The following is a 14,142-nucleotide window of genomic DNA, read 5'->3' as shown; positions in this document are numbered from 1 at the left end:
TTTGCCGCACAAATAGGGATAGACAGGGATGTATTTTTACAAGGTTTTCTGATTTATATGTTAGATATTGTTTGTTAAATGTTTGGGGCTGTGTATTGTAATTGAGTTTGAATATTTTTATAATAGAAGGTAATAATTATGGCTTGACCAATCAAATTCGAGCATTTCACGTAGCCATGGTAGAAATGTTCATTGTTTCATGCATAGTCAAGAATGACATATTTGATGAGCCACATACAGTGATGTATAAATATGTTTAGCCAAGGTATCCTATTCAACATTACTATGTACAAATGCATGCTTGTTCAGAATATGATTTTTGTTTTCTTTTTTGTTCTGTTTGTTGTTAACAACTCAGCAGTATCAAGTTCCAGCAGTATGATAGCGACACAGCACGTTCTGATCAAAATTCTATCTTGACTGTGTATGTGTGTCTCTCTGTCTGTGTCCGTATCTGTGTCTGCGTGTGTCTGCACGCGCGCACCCTTATGTACATATGCACTCGTCCCTTGCCATACAAGGTCTCCACGTAACAGACGTTTCCATCTTTTCCGTTTATTTTGCCATACGAGAGGCCTTGATTACAAGAAAGTTGACCTCAATGTACAGCTGATATGGGGCATATCCCTAGCCGAGAAGAATATATTTCGTCGATCATTTCGTCAATAAAACCATTGTTATTGTTATACTGATGGCAAGTGACAATATATCCATCATAACAATCACCTATCACTGTGACAGAAAGTGCATCGCACTACCGTCCTATTAACCATGTCCATTATATTTGTCATCCAGTTGTATTCCCTTCCGGAATAGGAAAAGACAGGAAATGCGACAAACCCTTTTCCACATCCATAAGAAATCTGCTAATTAATAGAGTCGATTGTATAATTCCTAGTATATGATGAACATGTGTTAACGAATCACTATCAAACAGTGACGATACCAAAAGTTCGGGAAAAGGTGAGCGTATCCTGTCCCACCCGTTATTAAACATGTCCAATGGTTAGTCATGTGCTTTCCTGAAAATTCGGGAACCTGGAAACTTATTGAACCAATCAAACTAAAGAATTGCATCAAATGTAGAAATTTCATTAATATGCTCTCTCTAAAACTTTTGAAATCTTTACGTAGGCCTTGAATATTGTATCTTTGATCGAATAACTACTGAACAAGCGTCGTACGACGCTTTTAGAAATTTTGGTAAAGAGAGCAATCTCGTTCGTACCACAAAAGTTGTGTAATGTAAAAACCAAAGCTGTCGGAATATTGCTCGACATGAAGTGAAGGTTGATAACAGGAAAGTTGAAATGATCCCTGTTGTCATACATGTACAGCCTTGTCCAGAGTTTACAGTAGAGAATAAATACCTATGTGCCTGTCTATGTGTTTGTGTAAGTGTATCGGAACGTCGCCATGCTGGACGTCAATTCTGAGATGACCACAGGCGGACATTTTAGCGCATTCTAGGTACATTATTTCACCTATGTTAATGGTTGGTTGGTTTGTTGTTGTTTAAAATCGCACTCAGCAATAGTCCAGCTATATGACGGTGGGCTGTATATGATCGAGTCTGGACAATCCAGTGATCAGCATCATGAGCATCAATATGCAATTGGGATACGATGACATGTGTCAACCAAGTCAGCTGGCCTGACCACCCGATCCCGTTAGTCGCCTCTAACGACAAGCATGGGTTGCTGAAGACCAATTCTAACCCGGATCTTCACGGCTCTAAACAAGTTAACCTTCAAGGGTCCCTATGTTAAGTAAGCTAGGCCGTTATGTGTCCCATTCACATTCTTATCACTGAATTTCGAGATATGAACTCGTATTTGTGCCTACTCCCTACGTTTTATTAATTTCAGTATTTACAAAATATCGATTTTACTCAACGGCGGAGATGCTAAGCTAGACCTTGTGTGTATAAGAAGAGAGCAAGGTGGAGGAGTAAATGAACTAAATGGAAGTACAAAAACACACACATATTTATTCTCAAATGATACACACAACAATGCTATATACAAAAGCGAACCACGACAGTGTTATCAAATTATCGTGACCGAACACATTAGCAAAATATACTGTAAATACATACAAAAAATCATTTTGAAAAATAAATTATAGAAAATTGCATGAACTCTGTAAAAAGGTAACAAAAACATAACAACATCGACTGGGTGGATTTGCAGATCTTGTGGATGGATCTTCCTGGTCCTCTTCTACACGCACTGGCCATTGATCTCTTCGAGACCGCTGCAACATCTCTTGAATGTATAGCACTTCACGTACCTTGGACATGATAATGCACTTGTTAATACATGTATATTAGGTCTCAAATGCAAATGAAACTTAGCATATTTTTCACATGGAAACACACTATGTTTTAGACATAACTGAACCAGTTACGGCATATATTGCATCATCAGATATTTGTTTCTGATTTCAAATCGCCTTTTCAAGGCGACAATGACCCGGGGATTACACGATTCGGATTGTGTTCGTTACGTCCGTAGCGTGCACACTGGAAAATGTATACAACTACGCTGACAAAGGCCTTCCCCAAGACTGAGGATATAGGTACTCGAATAGTTGACAATTTATAAAAAGATAAAGAGCAGTATGTTATTCAGCACAGGTGCGATTATGTCAAGTGTTATAATTGGTACTTACCTGATACAATACTTCTTCCTGAACCACCATCCTCCACACCTGTATCTCTGTGTACACGCCTTGGTTACAATGGGGCACACCTGTCTGTTGCATACTACGGTTTGCTTGCTTTGTCCACTGGAAGTGTAGCAAAACAAGCGACATATAAACTCCACATATGAACATGTGAAATAAAAGATCGAGGTGCTGTTCATTTGCAAGAGATTTCGTGAATGACGGAATTGGATTAACCGTGTTCGGTTTTGATCGACCCGGCCGTATATTTCGGTTTTCCGTTATAATCACATCTTGGCTACAAAGGGTATATTTATCTTTCCATCTTTGAAATATTCTGCAATTAGTCTCTGGAAAATGCATTTGGCATAGAACGGTATTTTTTGTGGAAATCGGAGTGTGTGATTGAGTATGGTTCTACGCCGCTTTTAGCAATAATCCACCGTGGGTGGGGACACCTGAAATGGACTTCGCACATTGTACCCATGTGGGAAATCGTACCCTGGTCTTCGGTGTTACGAGCGAACGCTTTAATCACTAGGCTACCCCAACGCCCCTGTGCCAACTGTGACAAAAAAGCAATATCCCACCTGTATGACGGGGGCCTATAAATAATCGGGGCTTGAACAGATACTCCACTGAATGAAACAATGAGCCATGGCACAAGTGGTGTGGGGCGACACGCATGCCACAGGTTATTGGTGACCAGTTCGACGCCAGAACAACAGAAGACACATCCAGTTGAACGATGGCATTACCCAGCAGGCACATCAACGTTGTTTCAACGTTGAGAATAGGTTGATCCTCAACGTTGAAAATAGATTGAAAATAGGTTGTATATGAAAGTTTTTTTGACGTAGATATCCGACGTGGAATCAACGTTGAAGTTTGACCGATTATCAACGTTGAAAAAAGGTTGATCCTCAACGTTGAAAATAGGTTGTATATGAAAGTTTTTTTGACGTAGATATCCGACGTGGAATCAACGTTGAAGTTTGACCGATTATCAACGTTGAGAATAGGTTGATCCTCAACGTTGAAAATAGATTGAAAATAGGTTGTATATGAAAGTTTTTTTGACGTAGATATCCGACGTCGAATCAATGTTGAAGTCTGACATATTATTAACGTTGAAAATGGGTTGTTCCGTGGTTGTGTCTGGGAGGTATTACGCTTTCCTGTAAATAGACTCGCATTTCATCTTTAAACTACAATAAAGTAGCACCAAACTCCTGCATCCAGCTAAAATACCCAAAAAGCTACCTGCAATAAACAGTGTTCAAACAGAAAATTGCAGTAAAATATTTACCTGATAAAATACTTGGTTAAAATTCCACATTCAATATAATGTTCATTTAAGTTTTATGTCAGTTGGACGTATAATTCCAGTAAGAAGAAAAGATCATTCCAAATTAAGAAAAACTATTTACTGTTGTATTGTTACCTTGAAAAGGTGAAAATTGTCCCGAGAAGACATTTTGTCTGAATTTCAGCTCTTAGACAGACCTCTGAATAAACACAATGCAATTACTTTCACCATGAAAGGGATCCAAGATGACCAGGAACTATACCTGAAGACAGCACATAAAACAAATCACTTTTCATGAAATCTTTATGAACACACACGCACACAGAAAACGTGGTTTAATGCATAATGTAAAACATCACACATGACATAGTCTGTAGGTGATCTCTGTTGTGCTAATAACACAATATCATCTGCATATAGCATCAAAGTGACATTTACGCCACCAATTTCAATACCACAGTTCAGATTTTTCAACACAATTACAACTCCAAAAACAAAATTTTCAGCTCCTCTTCTTTCTGCCACTCCCTGCCTGGCGGTCAGGTGGATACTTCAGAAACGTTCCTAACTCTTTCTTGAAATTTGCTTCGGATGCATTCCCATCTCATTCCCTTGAGATAGGACACATTCTGAAATTTTATATTTAAATACATGAATAAGTTATATGGAAGATATATTGTCTTAAATGATTCAAGTATTTGTTTAATCAATCACTTGAAAGGTTCATTTCACTGCTGTAACTTGGCATGTGAACATATGAACAGCATCAATACAAAATATGACGAAAAGTGTAAACAATTTATATTTTCAACCGAAGGAACATTTTCAAAGAAAATCCTCAATTGCAAGTTGATTATTTAATTAGACTATGAATTACCGGTAGGATGAATTAGACGATGCTTTACTGTCATATATTATTTGCTATGGTCATGATGAAAATGCTGCACTTGGTAATTAACTTACCAGAGATGATTGAATACAACCTTGTATTCTTAAAAGAAAACTTGCCGTTTTGCCCATCAACATTCATTCTTGACATCAAATTGTTTGACATTGTCCTGCAAAACAATGGAAGATTGTTGTTATTCTGTCAGATTTAGTTTTCTTTAGAGATTCTCGGAAATGATTATTTCAAATTAATAGGAGTTGAACTGATGTAGCAATTTTGCTACCAGGAGTCATAAATTGTAACAAAAGCCATTTTACATTAAATGATAAGAAAACAAAATGGGTGGTGGTTCACAGGTCAAAGAACAAGTCTATTGTGGGAGGTCTCCCAACACCATTTGTTCCCAAACACAAGGAAGTATGGATCATGGAGTTCTGAAAACAATAATGAGCTCTCATAAGTATACAATATATTCTCTATTATCTACTCTCTCTCTCTTTGTCATTTGTACACTCATAAAACTCAGATAAATAACTTTTTTTATAATTCATATATGATTACACTTAATCTCTTATAGGAACGCTTAGAAAATCTCTCATATAATGAATTATGTGTGCGTATTATCTGCGACGTCATAACTATGCTTCTCTGAATCATGAACAATAAAATAATGAGATTAAACTCTACATTGTCTGAAATAATCTATCATACCATGAATAATAAGACATTGAATAATAACATCTCTTACAACTCCCAATCTACACTCAAAAAGACTTAAATGTACTCGTAAACAAACATCGCTGGCTAACGCAAATTCTTGGAAACAGTGCATCTCTGACTCTCAATTCCAAGAAATGGAAGTCCTACTCTATTTGACCAAAGGGGTGACAGGTGGCCAAAACATATTAAATGTAGGTCATACACTGAAAATAACTCTGATTTAAAACACTACAAATATACACCTTCTCTCTAATATACTCGATAGATAATCTTAACAAGGGAACATGTACATAAAATGCTGATATCTAACAACACCTGTACTTTATATAATGGACTCTTCCAAATCTCAGTATGTTTCACTGCACACATATTAGATTGCAAATAATGAAAAACCTACCCTTTGACAATAATAAAAAACATCATATTCAAATTCTACAGCTGACCAAATACCTGAAGAGTGTGTTTCCCAGCAATAAACATCTCTATATATCTATAAATGTATGACTTCTGTCCTCTCTCGTGCTATCTTGCATCCAGCTGTTTACGGCGGAAAACAATATGGCGCCAAGCAAGGGAGTGCTCATTAAACTAAACATCTCCGGGAGAAATCATTGTCAGTTTTTTCTCTTAAATGATCAACCTTAATATATAAATGAAAATAAAGACCAACTATTATCACAAAAAAAGACCAAACATTATCACAAATATTCAAAACAGGTGGTAATGAAAGAGCATTATCATGTTTCTCTTAAACTTTGTGGTGATATACTGGAAACAAGTGAAATGTTAAAAACGTGTTAACTTAGCCTTGCTCCTTTTATGTGATCCACAAAATTGCTGCCACCCAGTCTTCGAAGATGAGATTTCTGCAAATTCCATTAAAATAATCTTATTTCATAATTAAATGTTCCTTACATTAAAATTACTTCTTTTGTATGTAAGATTTTAACCTTTAAGAGACATGAATTCTCATATCCCTTCCAAACAAGTGTGAGAATGAAAGTCTGTGGGTGCAGTTTTGTTAATTGTCCCATCAAAGAATCATTAGTGAAGTTACACTTTTTGTAAATAAATAAAAGTTCAAATAAATTATATACAATTTCATCCTTAACAAAGACTTTCACAAGACATTTTAAAGTGAAAATTTTCGTTGCATTTCCTTACGCCATTCTCCACCACCCTCCCAATAATATACATATGTTGATAGGGTTCAGGGCGTGCTCAATGCCTCATTTACTGATAGATCTATTCAAACGAACAAATGTTCATAATAATGGGATGCAATATAAAATGTTGATTAATCCTATCCGATTTTGTATAGCTGCCCTTAGGGACCGTTCATAATGTATGGCTTTGGGGTGATGTTGATTTTATGTACAATGTGAATTACACCGCCTCTAAAAGTGTATGAGTATGTACAGAAATGGGTGACACCCCACCCCACCCTCCAACCCTTACAATCAACACCACCACCCGCAGCCATATATTTAATTATGAACGGTTCCTTATATTGATGTACTTCATTGATTATTTGAAAATGTATATTTTGTAATAAATGTATAAATGTATATCAGGTGATGGGTACGAAAGGAAATCTTATTCGATTATATAATAAATTATATATGCATGCAAATATATTGAAAAATAACAAAACAAAATTTTGAGAAACATGTACTGTGACATACCGGTAACCTTGTGAGATAAAACATGAGCCCTAATTCGGAGTTTCTTGCTACTGCTAGATTTAAACGGCATTCCTACGTTTTCATAATACATGAAGGACATACTTACCAAATAAACACCAGCATGCCGTGAAGATGGTGAAAATAGAACGATATTGCGTTGAACTTCGCCAAAGTGAACTGACAACGATCAGCTGCCTTTGCGCGCGCGATAATTGTGCGCATGTCCGGATATGGCCAAACGAGGCGATCGAAAGGTCAACATCTGGCTTGTGTTTGAAACAAATTGTCGGGAATTATACAATTTTCACAGTTTTGTGGGAAAATATCGAATGTAATGCAATTTGGATAACTGATGACTTTATACCTAAAACTGCGATTTACGTAATATTTCCGTCCGTGGATCGATGCACAATCAAATAATATATCAGATTATATCTGTCACTAGCTCGATCTTGATCTTTTATGAAAATAATGTTCCGAAATGATAGTTGCTAAATTGGATACCTATTACCAATATGAATTATGTATCAAATTTGCCAAGGAAACAATTAGTTGACATTTTGTTGGTTCCTTACGTTGAAACAACGTTGACAACTAAACGAATCTCGACTAACTTTCTTTGGTCGCATGATAAACGTTGAATCAACGTTTATGAAAGGTTGATCAACCAAACAACCAAAATTCAACGTTGATTCAACGTTGATTCAACGTTGTGTGCCCGCTGGGTACGTACCTGCAGGGAGGTTTCAGGCAGGTTCTAGTTCTAGTCCTGGTTCCACACCCGCCGCATGTACTGGAGCAGCTGGACCAAGATGACCAGTTCGACCACTCTTCTGCAAATATAAATATATTCTAAGAAGGGATATATGCTGGTAACTTTAGCCCTGAATATTAGACAGCTGGAACAACAAATGAAGAACCGTACCTTCAAAAACTAAACTTACAATCAATGCCATGTGTGTACAATGACCACATATTTTGACCACCCGACTAGTAACTGATGCCATTTTTCATGGCAAAGTCATTGTTAGAGATAAATTTTATAAATGTTACTTTGCACGATTTAACGTTACAGTGAGCGAGTGGGAGAGTATGGTACTACGCCGCTATTAGCAAAATTCCACTAATATCACCTCGGGGGACACCAGAAATGGGCTTCACACATTCCACCCTTGTGGGGAATCAAACTCGGGTCTTTGGTCAACAAGCAAAGGCTTTAACTACTAGGCTACTCCTTTGCCCCTTTAGCATTACATTGTCCTGACGGATTACATAAGCAGCAGTGGAAACTAGTTCTCACACTCAAATAATACTAGCTAGAAACAGGAATATTCGTTGATAACATCTTAAGTAGGTTACATTATACGTTATTAAAGGCACATTGTACTAAAACACATATTTTCTATGTGTTCTTATAGCACAACCATCGTGCATAATGTCGTCTGGATGTGCACTAATATTTCAAGTGCTACTGGATAGCAGACAGTTTCTGAAACATTGCAAACCCAAAACCATACATATCACCGTCTATAGTAACATACACAGTAATATACTCACTGTAGCAACTGTTTCCGATAAGCCTGAATCCAGTGCAGCAAGTCTTCACTTGTTTGTAGCAAGTATTCGACCGATACCTGCAGATGAACGAAGAAGCATGTAGCTACCGAAACATAACACATGGTACTGGGTTTGGTACACGCATTGAGTTATGTTTTTGTTTTTTAAAAAATGCATATTAAGAGCTAAATCGGGTAACTTACAGATGAATTATGATGTTACTTCCGAAAATATCTACCTTCAATATAGAACATATGTACTACATGCACACGTATGCATGATCTGCTTATTATTATTCTCATCCACCTCGCTGATCACCGATCGTTTACAACAAGTAACAATATCCCGTGGAAGCCTCATATAACCAATGGCGTCTTTATTTATCAACAATGATATCTACACGTATCCCCAATATCTTCACTTAACGACAATGGTGTCTTTATTGATCAACAATGATATCAACAAGTATCCCCAATATCTTCACTTTACGACAATGGGGTCTTTATTGATCAACAATGATATCAACAAGTATCCCCAAATTTCTTCACTTTACGACAATGGTGTCTTTATTGATCAACAATGATATCAACAAGTATCCCCAATGTCTTCACTTTACGGCAATGGTGTCTTTATTGATCAACAATGATATCAACAAGTATCCCCAATGTCTTCACTTAACGACAATGGTGTCTTTATTGATCAACAATGATATCAACAAGTATCCCCAATGTCTTCACTTAACGACAATGGTGTCTTTATTGATCAACAATGATATCTACACGTATCCCCAATGTCTTCACTTAACGACAATGGTGTCTTTATTTATCAACAATGATATCAACAAGTATCCCCAATGTCTTCACTTAACGACAATGGTGTCTTTATTTATCAACAATGATATCTACACGTATCCCCAATGTCTCCACTTGACGACAGTGGTGCCTTTATTGATCAACAATGATATCAACAAGTATCCCGAATGTCTTCACTTAACGACAATGGTGTCTTTATTGATCAACAATGATATCTACACGTATCCCCAATGTCTTCACTTAACGACAATGGTGCCTTTATTGATCAATAATGATATCTACACGTTTTCCCAATGTCTTCACTTTACGACAATAGAGTGTTTTAACCAAGGTTAACAGGGTTTCAATGACGTTTGCCTTACACTCACCTGGGGCATTTCTTGAGCCAGAGGAACCCACATCTGACGTAATATACACCTCTGCATGAATACGGTCGAGCGTCCAGACAGGCAGAACCGAATGTACTGGTCGGGGTACTACACCCACCACAAGACTCTGGAACAAAGTATGGAGGTTACAGATCAATTTTCCCTCGACATGCAACACATGTACCTGATACTAGCTCGTCTATCAGCTGACGCGGTATCACAACGAAACATAAGCCATTTTGTATTAACAAATGTGTTACAACGATACTTTTCCTAATGCTTATGAGTGAATGAGGGAGTGGGTTTAGTTTTACGCCGCACTCAGCAATATTCCAGCTATATGGCGGCGGTCTGTAAATAATCGAGTCTGGACCAGACAATCCAGTGATCAACAGCATGAACATCGATCTACGCAATTTGGAACCGATGACATGTGTCAACCAATTTAGCGAGCTTGACCACCCGATCCCGTTAGTCGACTCTTACGACAAGCATGGGTTACTGAAGATCGATATTCTAACCCGGACCTTCACGGGTATAATGTTTTTGACGTTGTGTAGGTAGCAAAAGGGGGAAATTCGATGTTGACAGTTTATCAAATATGGAATGTTTATGGAATAATATAAAGAGCTCTATCTCTGTCAGGAAGTGCCGGGAAAAAAGCCAAATATTCAATAAATGGTAATAGAACATATGTAAAAGTTTGGATTAGTGAAGTTCAGATAAGTATGGAATTCGAGAAGGGACAATGTCGCGTTGTCGCATTGTCGCGTTGTCGCCCTCTCAAAAACAAGGAAAATGAGGCGTTTTGAATAATATTTTTCTATTCCTCCAAAGGGCGACAATGCGACATAGCGACACTTTTCAAGGTCAAAATATGTCGCGCTGTCGCATTATCGCCCTATCTAAGATGTGTAGAAAAAGCTTTAAAAATTGAATATGTCGCATGGTCGCGTTGTCGCGTGGTGTCGCCCTTTTCGATTACCGGTGCGCATGTGTAGAAAATCAATTACACTACGCGTGCGCAGGAAAAGTTATACTCTATTTCAGACTTCACTGGTCTTTTGTTACCTCCAATGGTTTTTAAAATGAAATAGTGCTCGTAATGGCAATGGGCGCTGCTTTTCTTGAACTTAATGCAAATCTTTCATTGTTGCATTGAAAATTATTTTATATATTGTAAATGTATTTAGCCAATCAAGTGTGTTTTAGCAGCAAAACAAATTATAAGCGCTACTATTCATTGTAATCACGGCACACGGTGGCCCTGTCATTCTAGGCGGGGCAATTTGCTGTGCAGAGTTGTGTCTCTTAGTCACACCAGAAAACTATGATCATAGGTTCGAATCCCAGCACCATACACATTCATCACCTTGGACATTTCAACGATATCAAGCTCACAGGTTGTAAAATAAATTGAAATATTGTTAAAATTCAGGCCACATCGGCAGAAGCATCAGGTGAAGTCCTCGAATGGGTCACTATGTTCAACAGTTGGCTCCTGAGTTTCTTGGTACAGTCCTGTATTTGAATGCTGATGAATTTGTCCGACATCTACCTCTGTTCAGCCAGCAGTGGATGGATACCAGGTAGAATGAGATTGTAATATCACTAAACCATCCAGCACCTCAAAGACAGTTTAGGTCGGCTTTGAACATGATATTCTTCTTGGGAAAACGCCATACAAATGGACTGTTATCATTATATTATTAGAAACGATAAAATCGCTTGGCAGAGTTACGTACCCTTGGAGTGCTAGAAAGCAACCCTCCCTCCCTCACTCACTCCACTCCACTCCGCTCCACTCAAGGTTTAGGGAGCTTGGTAAATTGGCAAGGTATAATTACAATAGTGTGTTGTGATGTCTGTTTTTCAATTTTATTTGAATCCTATATAATTAATCCTGGACATGCCATGATTTCCAATATATCGATAAGTTGCTCAGACGATACTATACCCAACGATACACATGTTCTTGTATCGTTTCAAACATACACCTACTCAATCATAATAATTTTCAGAGAAATGGCCAGTTTGAATACATCCAGTCCATTAACAAAGGACTCTTAACCCACACACTTCACGGCCACATGTACGTTCATTTATTATTGTTCTGAGTTCGATCCCAGGGTATCTCAGCCCTTTAAAAACATGTCGTGTTGTCGCATTGTCGCGTGTCGCGCTTTGTTAAAATATTGACTATAGCATGTATTTTAACGTATTGACTAAAACGCGACACGCGACAATGCGACAACGCGACATTATGATGAAATGTCGCGTTGTCGCATTGTTGGGCGACGCGCTTTGTTAAAATATTGAATATAGTATGCATTATAACCACAGGAGTTCGAATCACAGTTTGGACAATAATTTTTGATAATAGAAATCTAGACTTATGCAATCGTATATTGTGTTTTTTATGTTATGATTAACCTATATTTCAAATTTGAACGAGATCAGTGAAGACATGAATTTTTAAGAAAATTCTACCGCAACACTGATTACTTAAAATACACAAGGGGTGACACTCGCGCTGCTCAAAACCTGATCGAAAACCGGACAGCCCGAATATTTTAACGTGCGGTTTAATCAAAACGTACGTTTTTCACAAAACATTGTGTTGAGCTTGTAGGTTATTCTTTTACCTTCATCGTATTGAATTTGCCTACCTGCTTTAAATATTTGAACACTGACCCTCGCGTTAGCACTACCCTCTGCTTTGAACAAACGTCTGGCCTCTCTTTGGTAACCCACATGGGTACAATGAGTGAAGCCCATTTCTGGTGTCCCACGCCGTGATATTGCTGGAATATCAGTCAGTCTCTTTGGTGAACATCGACAGTTTCCGTAAATCTTTCAGTGTACGAAAACGTTATAAATGCAGTTTCGAGACACGAAAATCGTTACATGGGCATAATGTAAGCTATAACGAAAACCCCATTTTAAACACCGACATGTGCGTTGATATTTCGTGTCAGCTCGCTATTGTGTCGAAATCGTACACATAAAACATGGATCTGAACGACCACATTGTTTGAATATAGCTAGCATCCTTATTTTAGCATATGTGATGACGTATAATTCGATAATTTTGACCTTTTCTCCCGTTGTTTGCTGGAAATAAACTGAACACCCAGTAATAGTAACTAGAAAATTGTTGTCTTTCAGTGGCATTTAGAAGTTGTACATTGATGTCCAAGATATTCTTATGGATTAAACTTCTTTGTAATTTCTCTCACGACGTTTCGAGACCATTCCAGGTCCCTTCATCAGGTGAACTGTTGTTTACCACATTATGTAATAATAATAAATAGATCTAATACATGTGTAACACATAACTGATTATTTCCAACATTTATTTTTCACAATGTATGTGCTTTCAAAAAGGGAATAACAATAAAGAAGAATATATTTAATATTTTTACTCATATTGCATATATCATTTTAAAATAGCAGCCATATGTATTCTTCCATTTTGCATGGGGTTGATCATGGTGATGGAATAGGCATAATGATCTTACGTGATCATGGTATTACAACATCTGCTTGATCCTGTTATCTATTTGATATGGAAAATCACATGACTATGATAAAAATAAAGTTGAATGTACCCCAGCTACAGTTTTTTGTATGTAATAGGAAAACGGACACATGAATATAAATAGAAGGAATGAGATAAACTGTTGATAGAACAACACCATGATAGTTGTAGGTTGTTAAATAATCATGGTTTAAAATGGAGAATACATATCTTCACATTTCCCACATCTTGTGTTAACCACACATATTCAAATCCAAGTCTAGACAGATACTTTTATGAGCACAGGCCATGTTGGCCCCTGGCCATTTAGATATACATTATGAAATTAAGTACAAGAGACTTGGCGAGGATGTACTGACAAACAGAAGGAATTATTGACGGGCTTTAAAAGCTTGAAAACAATATTTTGCTAGCATTTTCATTTCATTAACATTTTGTGTTTGCATTAATAAAAAGGATTTATAGTACGCTGGTCTAGTGATGTAATATTTCTTAAAATAGATAGTTCTTAGTTCAGCATATTTTGGGCATACGGGCGTGAAGTGGAACTCGTCTTCGACTTCCATTAGATTACACATTGTGCACAACCGTTCA

At 37.3% G+C, this 14,142-nt stretch overlaps 1 long non-coding RNA gene across 1 annotated transcript; it reads right to left on the bottom strand.

Moving 5' to 3' along the window:
• Positions 1-2,180: 2,180 nt before the first annotated feature.
• LOC124276241 lies at positions 2,181-8,099 on the bottom strand. Its single transcript, XR_006898457.1, has 3 exons — positions 8,004-8,099; positions 2,674-2,790; positions 2,181-2,292 (listed from the first exon to the last, which is right to left on the bottom strand). It is a non-coding gene; the product is annotated as an uncharacterized LOC124276241 (long non-coding RNA).
• Positions 8,100-14,142: the final 6,043 nt, after the last annotated feature.

The sequence above is a fragment of the Haliotis rubra genome, unplaced genomic scaffold (genome assembly GCF_003918875.1).
Source record: "Haliotis rubra isolate DU_JTF1 unplaced genomic scaffold, ASM391887v1 Scf207, whole genome shotgun sequence".
NCBI classification, from domain to species: domain Eukaryota; kingdom Metazoa; phylum Mollusca; class Gastropoda; order Lepetellida; family Haliotidae; genus Haliotis; species Haliotis rubra.
The sequence above is the reverse complement of the archived record's forward strand: the minus strand, read 5'-3'. Positions and strand labels throughout refer to the sequence as shown.